The sequence below is a fragment of the Procambarus clarkii genome, chromosome 37, assembly GCF_040958095.1.
Source record: "Procambarus clarkii isolate CNS0578487 chromosome 37, FALCON_Pclarkii_2.0, whole genome shotgun sequence".
Classification (NCBI taxonomy): domain Eukaryota; kingdom Metazoa; phylum Arthropoda; class Malacostraca; order Decapoda; family Cambaridae; genus Procambarus; species Procambarus clarkii.
The window spans coordinates 14,655,799-14,665,918 of NC_091186.1; positions in this window are offsets into that span (position 1 = coordinate 14,655,799).

Sequence of the window (10,120 nt, forward strand, 5' to 3'; positions counted from 1 at the left end):
ATATATATATATATATATATATATATATATATATATATATATATATATATATATATATATATGTCGTACTTAGTAGCCAGAACTCACTTCTCAGCCTACTATGCAAGGCCCGATTTGCCTAATAAGCCAAGTTTTCATGAATTAATGTTTTTTCGTCTACCTAACCTACCTAACCTAACCTAACCTAGCTTTTTTTGGCTACCTAACCTAACCTTACCTATAAATATAGGTTAGGTTAGGTTAGGTAGGGTTGGTTAGGTTCGGTCATGTATCTACGTTAATTTTAACTCCAATAAAAAATAATTGACCTCATACATAGAGAAAAGGGTTGCTTTATCATTTCATAAGAAAAAAATTATAGTAAATATATTAATTCAGGAAAACTTGGCTTATTAGGCAAATTGGGCCTTGAATAGTAGGCTGAGAAGTGAGTTCTGGCTACTAGGTACGACATATATATATTCATGGTACATATCTTACTTCTGTATTTTTAAGTAATGTTAAAATGTAGTTATGTTCTCATCTACTTCTGTATCACACACGTTTTTGTTAAACAACAACTATTGTGGATTCAAAGTTGAAATTAATTTTGTGTATACTTTTGTGTCTATAAATCCTTAAATATATTTCATCTGAAAATTTATTCAGCTCGTTTCTTATATACAAAAAATACAAATATTCCTTTAGAAAACAAATTTAAAATTATTTCACGATATCGTTGGGGGATATTTCACAAAGTTTTTTTTATTCTTGTGAATTTTTACTCTTAAAGAATTAAGAGTTAAGAATAAATATTAGTCCCCTGAAGGTATGAATAAGCCCTACACCCCCCCCTCTGTCCCCTCACTCGCCCCCTCTCTCCCCCTCTCTCTCCCTCTCCCTCTCTCTCTCCCACGGTTCGCCAGCAAACAATTAAAACCCGAACAAGAAGAAGCTTTTAAAACACCCTCATTGATCCGGGTCAATTATTGACAGAGACTCACAGCCTTCAGCAATATTTCTTATGTTTTTCTTCACCGTCGAGGGTAGCTGAAAAATTAACTCTCCAAAGTTCATTTTCACACTTTATTTATGGTCTGACTCCTAGAAGCGTTTCGCAAGACACTCCTTACATTTTCAAAGACAATTTTACATACTCTGCCAATGCTTATATTCTCTTGGGATGAGATGATATAGGACATGATTGAGATGAACAAGTAAATCAATGGGTACGATGGTTTTTCTATTCTTGCTTCTGTGTTGGTTCGGGGTCTTGAAGTGGGTAGAATGTAATTATGTGTTAATTGGCTGTTGATTGCTGGTTTTGACTTTTTGATGTGTAGCGCCACGCTGATGTCGAGTCTCCTGTTATCGTTGTATCTGTCGATAATTTCTGTGTTGCTTGTTAAGATTTCTCTGGTGATGGTCTGGTTGGGTGAGGATAAATAATGCTCCTAAAAATAATGATTATATGCTCCTTGACGGAGCCTTGTTGCTGGTGCATTGCTAATCGCCTTTTGTAAACACACATTCCACACACACACACATGCCACACACACACATGCCATACACACGCCATACACGCACACACATGGCTAAAATTGCCGCGCGATTGCCATGAACCAAAGTATCCCCCAAAAACCACTTTGGTACTTTATTCAAACTACTTTGCCAAAGTGGTTTGAATAAACAAATTGAGCTCGGCATTCCAGCCTGATCCTCTTGAATGATCAACATTCAATCTACAGACTGAAAAATGTGTGTTTGTCAACTGTAGAATGAAACACCTTCATATATGTCCGTCGAAGCTATGTAGTCCAGTTACGAAGCATTATGGGTAATGGTTCGGAGCTCAGGTATGGTTGGAATTGGGTCATTAATCAAGTCGTGTAATTACCACCTGGTTCAGAGAGGTTAAGACAGGAATTCTCAAGACGGCATTCGTGCTTCGCGACCTTACTGAATATGGCTCTTCATCTCCCTGCAGAATATAAATATTATGACGTTTCTTGCCTTTTAAAGTTCGTAGTCGCAAACTTAGAAAAATACAGTCTTTCAAATTCCTTTATTCAATAAGTTTTCTAATAAATCTATCCCTCGTAAACACGCGAATAAGTCATTTATTTTCTCATTTACCTCGCTTCCAATGCCAAAGTATTTTGCTACCAAACATTGTAGCAATAGATGACGGACTCTAAGGCCCAGCTTGGATCCCACTCGGGGGTATCCGAGCCTCTTCCCACAGTGTCAACAAGGAACTGAAGCGCACTAGTTATAGGCTCTGGCGCGCGGCATTTGTTTATGACCGAGTAATTATAGAGGGTTGGGTGGTAAGTGAGCGAGCTTCCATGAATTTTGTAAACATTGCTTCTATAGGTGCCTGGGTCTTTTGTGTTTACCACCGTACGTGCTCGTAATGAGAGTACTGTGTTGTTGTTGTTGTTGTTGTTATAGATTCAGCTACTCGGAACAAGTTCCAAGTAGCACGGGCTATGGTGAGCCCGTAACTTACCTGGCACAGGAGCGGGGCAAGTAGCACGGGCTATGGTGAGCCAGTAACTGACCTGGCACAGGAGCGGGGCAAGTAGCACGGACTATGGTGAGCCCGTAGTGGACTTACCTGAAACAGGAGCGGGGCAAGTAGCACGGGCTATGGTGAGCCCGTAACTTACCTGGCACAGGAGCGGAGCAAGTAGCACGGACTATGGTGAGCCCGTAGTGGACTTACCTGGCACAGGAGCGGGGCTGTGAGTACGGTGCATTCCAGGTACATATATAGTGCACTTGATACTGATACTTTTTTTTTTTAAATCCAAGTACACATCTTTTTCCTTTGTGCACATCCTAGGGTGGGCCAATGGCTGAGTGGCCAGCATGCTGGTCACGTAATCCTGTAGTTTGCCGGCGAGAAACAACGGGCAGAGTTTCTTTCACCTTGATGCCCCCCCCCCCTGTTACCTAGCAGTAAATAGGTACCTGGGAGTTAGACAGCTGTTACGGGCTGCTTCCTGGGGGGTGGGGGGGGTGTCTGTGTGTGGGAAACAAAAATTAGTAGTGAGTAACAGTTGATTGTTTGACAGTTGAGAGGCGGGTCGAAAGCAGAGCTCAACCCCCGAAAGCACAAGTAGGTAAATACAACTAGGTGAATACATACCATCTATGACAATTTTAAAGAAAAAAAAAACACCACCTAGCTTTCCGAGTTGAACCTGAGAAGGAAATCATTTTCTTAAATGAGCCACAGAATAACTCTAGCAATAATACTCTTAAATAAACCCAGTGTACTCGGCTATCATTAATATTCTTAAATAAGCCACAGTATTCTTAGCTTCAATAATAATACAACTGCAGGAAATCTGCTATGAAATCACTGTTATACAAAATTCTTACACATTGTGTATGCCTGATCTATTTCAACCTCGGGGTAGTTATTTATGAGAGAATGTCTGATTGTCTGTCCAATGTTGGAGACCAGACGTTTGGGGTTAGTCTCACCCAAACTTTGCAGGGGGAGTGGACTGGGGTAGGGGATGGACATAGGCTAGGCTAGTCGGGGTCGACATAGATAACCTCAAGATAACCCATGACGTCAGGCACGGTAACGACCATTAGCCCTCATTACGTGCGGGATCACTGATTATTTGGTCGCCTTCCATTGGCTGCGACAGGTGGCATAGGTCGCCTCCCATTGGCTGCGACAAGTGGCATAGGTTGCCTTCCATTGGCTACGACAAGTGCCATAGGTCGCCTCCCATTGGCTACGACAAGTGCCATAGGTCGCCTCCCATTGGCTACGACAAGTGCCATAGGTCGCCTCCCATTGGCTACGAACTTGGTCACGTGACCGGAAGAGGGCGGTCACCGGCAGAGATCTATCGACACACACAGAGATCACACTAACGTGATGCATCAAATGAACAATTCCACAAGGGCCGTGACGAGGATTCGAACCTGCGTCCGGGAGCATCCCAGACACTGCCTTAATCGACTGAGCTACGACAGGGTAAAAGGGTTGAAACTTGAAGGGTTGTAAGGGCGAAGAGGGAGAACGGCCTGTTGACATAGCCTGGGTGCAGGGGGTTGGGGGTTGTGTAAAAGCCTGGTTTGTGCCTCGGAGAGGCTACGGGATCCAGTAAGTTCAGTAGAACTTCGGTTTCAACCCTTTTACCTTGTCGTAGCTCAGTCGATTAAGGCAGTGTCTGGGATGCTCCCGGACGCAGGTTCGAATCCTCGTCACGGCCCTTGTGGAATTGTTCAGAGATGTATCGAGTTAAGGGCCAGAATGGCCCTTCAGAGGAGACTTAATAATATTACGATAAACGGCAGTATCGTAATCGTCTTCATGGACGGTAGCCCAATAGACTTCGTCTCCCCTCCTGGTATCGGTGCTTGTTGGGCTTGATCTATTGTAGTTCTCAGGGTCGTTATAACCAACACTAAATTAATGTCTTACCCTCAAGTGTACTTGAGTACTGACCAGGGCTCAGGATAATAGTAAGCTTAGTGTACTCACAGGATGAGTATGGGGTGCACAATAAACTACCGCTCACAGGATGAGTATGGGGTGCACAATAAACTACCGCTCACAGGATGAGTATGGGGTGCACAATAAACTACCGCTCACAGGATGAGTATGGGGTGCACAATAAACTACCGCTCACAGGATGAGTATGGGGTGCACAATAAACTACCGCTCACAGGATGAGTATGGGGTGCACAATAAACTACCGCTCACAGGATGAGTATGGGGTGCACAATAAACTACCGGTCACAGGATGAGTATGGGGTGCACAATAAACTACCGCTCACAGGATGAGTATGGGGTGCACAATAAACTACCGCACACAGGATGAGTATGGGGTGCACAATAAACTACCGCTCACAAGATGAGTATGGGGTGCACAATAAACTACCGCACACAGGATGAGTATGGGGTGCACAATAAACTACCGCTCACAAGATGAGTATGGAGTGCACAAGACGATAGACAACACCTACAGTAAAGTGACAATACGATAGATAACACGTGGTAATTATTCCGTAAAATAGACTTGAGACAGCTGGATTGTTTCAAGCGAAGGATAGACATCCGTGAGTGTGGTTGGGTACAAATTGGCGTTGCATCGTAAGCCAATAGATTTGTAACGTCCTGAATTTTGTTCTTGAAATGCATAGTTAACACACTATTCATACAAGCCACGCACGAAATATCATCACCACAAATTAATAACTATGAAATACAGCATTCTAAAAAAAAATACAACACACCTCGAGAGCAAAATACATTACCACAGCATGTGAAAATAATTACTAAATAATACAGAATACATTTCATACACTGGAATACATTATCATTTATTTCAAACTAAGAGATTAAGCCCCGTTATTACACATTATAATGAATACATACAAATATTATCAACAAATTGTCGAGCACTCTGAAAACATTCAAATGGTTATCGGCTTATAATCATAAAACGAAAAATGAAAATTTGCAAGTAAAGAAGTGACATTTATATGTTGATGACTGACACACTAATGAGGTCACTCACGGCTTATTTTGTGTGCGTGTGTTTTTATTTTTTTAGTGGCTGACAAAAATCTGAACATATTCAATCAGTTTGTCATTGATGTATGACAATGTCAAAATGTCTGTTAGAAGCTGCAGGTTCACTATTAAGTTCAGTAACAGTTAAGGTCAGAAAAACTTCAGAATTTGTATGGTTATATTTGTACTAAAATGAATGATTTCTACCTATGAGAAGACCCTTGGACCTTGCAAGCTAGAGGACTCCAGGCATGTGTTGGGTCTATGTACTCACCTAGTACTCACTCACATATGTATATGAGGGGGGGGGTTCTGTAGCCCATGTTGCATCTATGTATATGAGGGGAAGCGGATGAGAGAGGGAGGGGGGGGGGAAGGACGTACTGTAGGTTACATTAATGATTGTAACATATTTAATTAATAGAATTACTGTAATAAGTAATTTTAATTAATAATCTATTAATTATCACCGTTATAGAATTAACATCATTAATATTGCTTTACAAATGACTGGACAAATATAATTCAAATAATTTCAATTAGAGTGAATCAAATATAGCAAATTATAATTATTTTGGCAACAAAACAATTATAAATTTGTATATATAAATTTGTAAAATAAAAATAGTTATTATTTTTAACCACATGGTTATAAATTTGTATATATAAATTTGTAAAATAAAAATAGTAATTATTTTTAACCACATGGTTATAAATTTGTATATATAAATTTGTAAAATAAAAATAGTAATTATTTTTAACCACATGGTTATAAATTTGTATATATAAATTTGTAAAATAAAAATAGTAATTATTTTTAACCACATGGATATAAATTTGTATATATAAATTTGTAAAATAAAATTTTTAATTATTTTTAACCACATGTTTATAGACATAGTATTACTATGATGATGTTAAATTACACAAAAGGTGGAAATATTATGACAAAAATTGATCTAAACCGTTTCAATATGCCAAACTACGTTACATAAAAAAACAGCACAAAATTAACGTTCATCGCGTAATTAATGAAAAATGGCGAAACGGTAAAAAAAAAAGGATGAATGTAATTTGGGAATTTTATCGTTCAATGAAAATCCGATGACAGCTTTGGGGGTGGCTAAACCCAGTCCCTTCCTGTTTGGTCGGCTGTTTGTGTTTGAATCTCCTTGTTTGTGTCTCTAGGAGATGAGGCTTTCTTGTTTTAGATTGTAGGTTGTGTTAATTGGGTGGTTATAAATTAGGAGCTGCATCGTATATGCCAATAGGCCTTCTGCAGTTACCTTTATTCTTATGTTCTTAAATACATCTCACAAGAAAGGTCAATAGATCTCCTTGAGCTACTGTGATCAATAGACTTTTTTTTTTACAGATTCCAGAACTGTTATTTTCTTTTCCTCTTTGGTACACAACCATCATCACCTAATTGAGTGAGAACAGTAAGTTCAGTAGAACTTCGGTTTCAACTATTTTTGCCATGTCGTAGCTCAGTCGATTAAGGCAGCGTCTGGGATGCTCTTGGACGCAAGTTCGAATCCTCGTCACGGCCCTTGTGGATTTGTTCATCAACACCCCCGCCCCCCCTCTCACAAGCAACCCAACATCAACCCAAATTAAACCAAATTCCCAATCTTATACAACCCCCAAATTGTGGAATTGCAGCCTCTGCCAAATTGTTCTTCAAACTAACACGGCCGCTGCTGCCTTTGTTATCCCCCCTCCCTCCCCCCCCCCCCGTTCATGGACGCATGCATCTTAATTGAGCTCTCTCTTCATTAAGATTAAGTCAAGCATGTTCTTCTTTCCCCCCCGCACCGTCTTCACATCTCCTTTGGTGGCAGCAGAGGGCTGGAGGCGGGCCCTTTCCCCTCGGCTGATCAAAGTCGTCCCGGGTCGCGCACGGGGAGACGTAAGCGTCGTCTTACAGCCCCATCTTGGCGGGGGCGCTGGTGGAGGAGCCTCCACGACAACGCAGCCTAGCTGAAGCGCCTTCTTGCTGGCTTTTGTTTTGTGTGTGTGTCTTTTATTTTTATTCGTGCATTTTTTCGTGAGCATAATAGGCTTGAAGTGGACTATCCCGTGTCGGAGTAGGCTTCGTGTGTATGTGTGTGTGTGCGTATACACAGTGTGTGTATATATTTTTCCAGGCGAGTTACCCCTTCCATTACCCATTCACGTTTGGGCTGCGCATGTATGCTGTCTCCTGCGAAAGTTTTGAATGAAGATTCGAAACCTTAAATCTGATTGCAACACTAATATGATCCCTCCATCCCAGCTGACGTTCCGAGTGATATTTGGAGAGAGAGAGAGAGAGAGCGAGAGAGAGAGAGAGAGAGAGAGAGAGAGAGAGAGAGAGAGAGAGAGAGAGAGAGAGAGAGAGAGAGAGAGAGAGAGAGAGAGAGAAAGTGAGAGTGCAGAGAGACAGAGAGACAGACAGACAGACAGACAGACAGACAGACAGGCAGACAGACAGAGAGACCCACCAACACAACTCTGCAGGAGAACTTGCCGGGGGTGTCGGCAAGGACTTCCACCCAAGAACAAGAGGTACGAGAGAGTCTCAAGAATTTTCTTCAGGGATATAAACCTTTTTCATATTGCTTCGGAACAGACAAAAACTCTCCCTGCTCCCCTTTCCATCCACCCACCACACACCACCTATATATCTATATATATAGCCTATCCTCCCACCCCCTAGTGGATATATAGCCCCTAACCCCTAACCCCCTTATAGTCCCAGTCACTACAAACCCGAAATCATCCCCCCTAAATTAAATCACACGAACACGCTATCAAATTCAATCACAATAGTTCCCCTGGCCAATGCAGCCAATCCGAACACACAATAATTTGAAATTCTATCAATGTTTTCTCAGCCGCTTTGCTCGTTGACTCACGAGAGCGCAGCCAGGCAAACACAAATGTTACCGGAGCCCCAAAGAAATCTTTTCAGAACAAGTTAGTCAAGGGTCAGCAGACAAGAGGAGCACAAATATGAAGCTCAGAGCGGTTGATGAAGTCTTCACAGGTGGGGGGGAAGCCCTCAGCATGCTGGAGGAGGGGGGAAGGGGTGCAGGGGGTTGGGGGGAGGTGTGGGGGAGCGTTAGGGTGAGGGGTGAGTTCGGTGGGATAGGGGTGTGCTTGGAGTGTGGGTGCATGGGGTGAGCTGGACATAGGGGTAGGTAAGGGCAGGGTGAGTTGGGGTGATGGGGGAGGGGAAATTGAGTTTGTCAAATGAACAAATCCACAAGGGCCGTGACGAGGATTCGATCCTGCGTCCGGGAGCATCCCAGACACTGCCTTAATCGACTGAGCTACGACTCTGTGTGTCAGTTTCTCAAGGTAGTGGAAAGCTGTATGTGTGGGAGAAAGCTGGGGGTGAGGGGTAGAGAGAGAACTGGAAAGAGATGGTGAAAGGTGAGAGAGCTTGAAGAAGGCATAGTTGAAGTAGGACTGTTAAAAAAAAACACCATCTAGGGGCCCAACCCATTATCACTATTTACATTCCGTCAAAAAAGTAATGCTTTTGCTTATCCAGAAGCGTACAAAATCAAGCGACCCATCTAACTAATCGACGCTGAAACGTCAGTAATGAAATGCAGTGACGAGGATCATAACTAACTTCCATATACCTAACACATCGGGCTCACCATAGCCCGTGCTTCTTGAAACTTTTTGTTCCAAGTAGCGAATCTTTAACAACAACAACCTAACACACATATCTGTGAGCATCAAAAAAATCTGTCATGGATCTATCATGCCCCCATGACAGATCCACAAGCAACTCGCATCATTTAATTAGTGTCAGAAATATGAATATCGCTGAATCGGTGAATCAGTAGCATATCTATCGTTGAATCGGAGAATCAGTAGCATATCGATCGTAGAATCGGAGAATCGGTAGCATATCGATCGTTGAATCGGAGAATCAGTAGCATATCTATCGTTGAATCGGAGAATCGGTAGCATATCGATCGTTGAATCGGAGAATCAGTAGCATATCGATCGTTGAATCAGAACATCGTACACATGAACATTATCGAAGTACATTATCATTCGTAGAAATATCACTGACTGACAATCGTGTTCAAGAACTACCATCGAATGTATAGGCATCAGGCAGAAATATCGTCGAATCAGAGAATCGTATTCAGAATTACTATGAAATCGGAGGAAAAATTCACAGAAGCATCATTAAAATCATCATGGAACACTGAGCCATTAATTCTGTTTTTGCTGAGATGAGGTTTCCTTTGTTAATTATCAGCAGTGTACAAAAGCCTGGAAAATTAAATTTTCTAATTCAATTTAAATATTCTACCAATATAGTGTCAACAGATGTGTGTGAAAATAGGGCTTTTTAGGGATTTCATGCTTAATGGGACATGAAATTATAGCAATCTCACTCGTTATTTCTCCTTATTCTTTATTTATATAACAAACTCTTTGTAGCTCTCTCTCTCTCTCTCTCTTTCTCTCTCTCTCTCTCTCTCTCTCTCTCTCTCTCTCTCTCTCTCTCTCTCTCTCTCTCTTTCTCTCTCTCTCTCTCTCTCTCTCTCTCTCTCTCTCTCTCTCTCTCTCTCTCTCTCT